Source organism: Acartia tonsa, chromosome 1, assembly GCF_053477335.1.
Source record: "Acartia tonsa isolate MP-2025a chromosome 1, ASM5347733v1, whole genome shotgun sequence".
NCBI lineage: Eukaryota > Metazoa > Arthropoda > Copepoda > Calanoida > Acartiidae > Acartia > Acartia tonsa.
This window is the reverse complement of record NC_137260.1, coordinates 28,943,726-28,949,972: the sequence shown is the minus strand read 5'-3', so window position 1 is coordinate 28,949,972 and position 6,247 is coordinate 28,943,726.

The window sequence follows — 6,247 nt, the reverse complement described above, 5'->3', positions numbered from 1 at the left end:
GTTGCTGAAATAACACAAAGTTGCTTTAATTGGCATATAAATAAACTATTGCAAATAAAGAAAATTGCTACGTTTGATAAAATAAGAATAGATACATCGTTTTACTATTAAAGAATACCTTGATATAATTATGATCAGTAAAGAAGGATTAAATCTAATTATAAAATAGCCTAAAACTATCCAGGGAACTAAGTGAAGTTTCCCTAAAAATCATTTTAGTAACTGAAACTCTAAGCTACATACAAAAAATCTTGCTACTTTATATAATAAGATAATGATTTACTTTTCAGATTTTCAAACTATAAAATTAACTATATTATTTTCACTTTAAACTATTTAAAGGCAAATTTCTATAAATAAACCAATAAAATAATATCAAAATCCAAACATATGCAACTTTAAACAAATAAATCATATGTTAAACGTAAAATAGAACTGTCTAACTTTATGTAAGCAAAAGCTGCAGCAACGATGGGCTAAACAAAGCAGGTAGAATGTGAAGACTGGTTTAACCATCCCCATCACTCTCACTAAACCAAATGTTCTGTGCGTAGGCCTTTGTCTGTGCGTGGGTGAACGTAAGAAAGGCATTTATGCGCGCAACAATAGAGATACTTTAGACTAATAGACGCACGCAGCAATGCTGTTTTGCTTGAATAATTTGATATTTCTTTTATATATATATGTACGACTACGCCACTTGAATTAATCAATAAAATTATTTTCGGGAAATCTTGAATGTTAAGGATAACCAAGTCTTGCGGTTAGACAGATTTTTGACAGACAGAAATACTTCTAAATTGACGGTCAATTTAAAGGCCTTAATTTCATTATTCTTTTCTCTTTTTATGATTCTCTTATAAAGACAGAAATACTGTTTTTCCTCATATAATTCAATAAATCTTTATCTAGTTTTACCTTCTATGTACTAATTTTGTCTCAGGGCATATTTTAACTTAGCTACCCTAGGCCGCAGCAACCTATAGCCTCACTAAGCCTAAACCACACTCAACCGAAACCACCTCAGCCTTGCTAAGCCTAAGCCCCTTTAGGATAAATTGAATAAACTTACAGCTGCGCAAAGTCGTTTATTACAATTACAATTAATGTTTTCTTTTCATTATGACTTTCCTCTTATACCTAATGAATAAGGAATTTGACCACAGTACTATAGAGTAACAATTTGTCCAGTATGGCTTCGAAACAGATTAGTATCCGCTGGATTAGAACTGGTTATCAGATTTACTAAAAAATTATATATTGCATGGTATTATAGACATTTTCCCACGAATATTCAAATAAAAATCATAAAATTGATAGCAGTTTTGTTAGCCAAAGGCCAAATAACTATTCTTTTAGATAAAACTTTTCTTACAGAATTAACTTAAAAGTGTCCATCAGATCTCAGAGACGCAGAGGTGTGGCAGCTAAATTTTCTTTCCTACAACTTTAATCTATCAAATTTAAAGATTATAAACATAAAAATTATAGGAAAACCTATTTTATCTTTTATGGGTCTATCTTTGTATCCATGGACCGATTATCTATCTTTAATGTGAATTCTTTGGAAATATGACTGAGCTGTGAATTTTTAAAAACAAGAATGAATATTTAAAAGTCGTCACAAAAACATTAAATTGAAAGTTAACTAAAGCGCACATTATTCGATTCATCTCATCTGCTGAAGTGACACAGAATGTATATTGATATGTATGTCCAGTAAAATCTCCCCTCCTACCCCCCCCCCCCCCTCTCCGAAAAGTACACACCATGTCAAAGATGTTGGAATTTAATCGATATGCAATTTTAAGGGTTTTATGTCGACTATATAGCTTTATATGGCTGACATAATATCAACATATTGATAGTCTAATGACTTTAAAACTACATACTTATATTGACTTAATAACAAACAATTTGGAACAGGTTAGGAGTGAAAGGAAATTATTAGTTTTAGAGGAGCTAAGCTCACTAATAAGTAGACCGTAGTAGCAGAAAGCAAAGCATTTGAGACTTGAAAAGAAATGTATGTAATAGTGTTTATAAGACCTTCAAAATTATATTTCTATTTGAAATTCTTATAAAACAACGAATTAATATATAGCCACTTTAGTAGTACATATACCCTATAACTATGTCTGTCTTCAGCTAAGAATATTGGCTGCATCCTTTAATGTTTAATTTGGCTTAATGTTTAATATTATTTTAAGTGATTTAAAGGTCCACACAAATTTATGTGATCAAATTAAAATCTTCCCTGAAATTCAAGTAGTCTTTGAGTCCTGCTATTTTAGGAAAAAAAAGTAATTTTGAATAAATACCTGAAAGGAGTAAGAATGTTTGAGGGAGAGAAAGCTATTTTTACAATTTCTCCAGCATATCTTCTTTCTTCATTTCATTTAGAATTCTTAATTTTATCTATTTTCCTTCATTTATTATTTTCACTCACACTGTCTCTCTGTATCTTTTTCACTTTATTCATCCTTATATCATTATGGTATCAATATTTCTGTTCTTTTTTTCTCTCTCTCTCTCTCTCTCTCTCTCTTTCTCCCTTTCTCCCCACTTTTCTGTGACTTTTTTATCTTTGTAATTGTAATGTAATGCTTTCTATTGCCAAGGTCAAATATTCATCTAAATTTTAAAGGTAGATTCATTAGGTGCATAAGATACAGGATGTCACCTACTTTTATGCTTAAAAATTATGCAATGTTTTTGTTTGTCTTTAAAGAAGGTGTATCAACTTTTTCACTTTTTATTTAAGATAGCTAGCCGGTTCTTTTAGTAAGTAGTAGATGTAAAATTTTTCATAGAATTCAGATATGCAAGTGGTTTTTTTGTAGACCTCTTATTTTTTAAGTAATTTAAGTTTTTTTAAAAAAATTAAGTCGATTTTAAGGTACTAAAACGCAACAAAAAAAAGGAAAAAAATGGCCATTATAAACAAAAATAGTAAGATCTTTAATTTGAAACCTTACTTTTTGAATTTTGTCAGGTAATTATGGAAAAAATTGATTTTTTTAAACCCACGAGAATAAAAACTTTGAACTTAATTTTATCATTTCACAGGAAAAAAAAATATGGGTTCATATATACCTTTAGAATCAGAAAAATATTATGAATCCATTGTAAGCAAAATTGAAAAAAAGTGAAAAAATACAAAATGAAAAAATGGCCTATTGTATTTTGTTGTACAGGCAACACTTTCGTCATCCCCTAGTTACCCCCTCTTTACCCCCTTCCCATTTCTATTCTCAATTCAAAAAATAAGGTGGTTGCCTGTATAATATAATATAATATTTTCATATAATTCCTTTTATTGTAGTTTATAAACTATATTGTAAACTTTTTATTTCAATTTTGCTTAGAATTGATTTGTAATATTTTTCTCATTCTAACAGTATATATAATGCCTATTTCTTATGCCTTAGTAATGATAAAATTTAGATCAAAGTTTTTAATCTCGTGGGTTTAAAAAAATCGTTTTTTTTTCAATAATTACTTGACAGAATTGAAAAAGTAATGGTCAAATTAAAGATCTTACTATTTTTGTTCATAATGGCCATTTTCTTTCTTTTTTTTGTTGCATTTTAGTACCTTAAAATCGACTTAATTTTTTTTTTAAAACTTAAATTACTTAAAAAATAAGAGGTCTACAAAAAAACCGATTGCATATCTGAATTCTATGAAAAATTTTAAATCTACTACTTACTAAAAGAACCGGCTAGCTATCTTAAATAAAAAGTGAAAAAGTTGATACACCTTCTTTTGATAAATATGCTAATTTCCATTCGTAATACGGTTCCAAGCCAAACGCAGGAGTGAAAAACGTCAGAGTATAGTTAGGTTAAACTTATTGCTGGTGGACAAAGTCAATCATTAAGTAGACGCGTTTTTAAGTTATTTCAAAAGTATTTATTTTAGAAATTCTTTATTATATACACCTTATACACTAAGCAATAAGAAATATATAACATGGATGACAACATCCATAAAAGCTAAGCTCTGAAACGGCAGACAAACGAACATTAAAATTTGTAGAGTGTCAGAACTGAATGAGCAAAATATAAATGTTCAAGTTTTAACAAAATTTTAAGAACATTTGTTGCAAAACTGTTAGATACAGGATTCTGTTTAGGACTTGGTTATAGAATTGCACGCCTACAATAATATATTTTGATTTACAGGATAATTTATCGCATAAAAAATTGTTGTTAAAAATCAACATGTTTTAATTAGACGTACGGACTTCCTGTTAACGATTTTAGAGTTGCTACGCTTCCTAAGTCGTACCTAACTGTTATAGGAATTATTAAGCAAAGTTTGAAATCAATAGGACAATCCAACATGTTTAAATGAACGAAAAGAGATAACTGTTATGGACGGACGGACCAACCCTAATTATAGAAAATCTTCGCTTTTAGAAATATAACAAGCTCACGTACAGTCATAACAAGTAAAGATGAGATTAAAATTTAATACAAAACAAGTATGCAAGGTTTAATAACAATCAGACAATTCTTTATAGTGAAATATAAAAGACCTAACGTTTCCTAATGTAAAATTACGAACAAACCCAAGTTATAAAACGACCAACATTCCCTATTTAAAGAAAAGCTTTATGTTAAAATTAATAATTATAAATATAATGATTTATTAAAAATATGTTAAATATATAATTAACTATAATAAACTAAACATTTTTTGTAATTATAAATAATAAGATAAGTAAAATTTTATTAGATGTATGTAATGTATAGTTAGTTTGACAATGGACAAATTTTAACAATTGTTCTAAATAAACATGAGTAACATTAAATATAAATACAACATTTAAATCGGATTTTTTTGACTTGTGGAATAGTTAGAGGTTTAAAAGAGTTTCTTCTTAAGTTATATTCATGCCCATTATTCTAATATCAATTTTAGGCTTTTTTATCAAACAGTTTTCTTAGTTTAATCTCAAAATAAAATTTGTTTTCGTGGCCTATTAAAAATCAGGGAGGGTGGGGACATTAGACTGTAAATTGCACTTGTTACACAAAGTCTTTAAACCACGTTATCTTATTCGTTGGCCCCAAACTTTTGGTACTTTCATTGAATTTTAATCAGATTCAAACTAGTACTACCCAAACTTTTCAACTCATAAAGTAGAGGTGATCTTATTATCATCATTAGAGATTGTCTTATCCCTTTAAATCTTTCATTTAAAATAAAAATATTTTAATTTCCCCCCTTTGATATGCAACATGTTTGTAAAGCACTTCTCTCTACAAATTTTAAGCTGTTGATTTATCGACTTAATACTTTTTCAGACACATTACAAACTTTCCCGATTTTGTATTACTTTTGAGGAACATGATTCCAGTTACGTCCTATTTTTCTTTCCCGAAAAAGGGAAGGGGGGAAGAAAATCTCTTCAAAAGAGATGGGGAAAACCCCCTTTTCTTCCATCTCTTTTTTCTTCCCCCCTTCCCTTTTTTCTTTCCCCCTTCCCTTTTTCGGGAAAGAAAAATATTACGTAACTGGAATCATGTTCCTCAAAAGTAATACAAAATCGGGAAAGTTTGTAATGTGTCCTTTTCCAAAATTAAGTTAGTTTATAATTTTAACAATGAAAAAAGTTCAATAATATGTTAGTCATGATAACAATTTCTAATGGTATATCATCTATATTTACAAATTAAATTGTATGTCAATACAAACTCTTCAGTTCAGCAGGGATTGTATCTAATGATATGAAAATATTTAATAGGTTCATATGTTGAAACATTTAGAAGGTATGAGAAAAGTTATGCAGCCAAACAGGGACTTGCACTTTTAACTTTTTTTCTACCAGCTAAAATTAGATGTCTTAATTCTAAAAGTCAAGTTATTGTCTAGATGTACAAAAGAATAATATAATTTGATACAAAAACATGTTTATTACTTTTCTTGATATTTTTAAGTTAAATGTTAATTCTTTAAGTTTTAGTGTGATTTCATGATTAGACAGAGAGAACATTACTCTAGTGCTGCCTTGATCCTTAAAATCATTTTATGTAGCACCTAATTAACTATATGTGAGGGTTTATATCCATAAATAAACATTGCTTTCATTCACACTAAATTTGCTATACATGGTTGTTCCTTACTTACAACTAAAAATATATTCTAAAAATAATTTACATAATACTTTTATGTAAAAATTAGATTTTTTAACAAACACTCTGTCTATACAAGTTAAAAATCTTTCAAGTGGAATAAT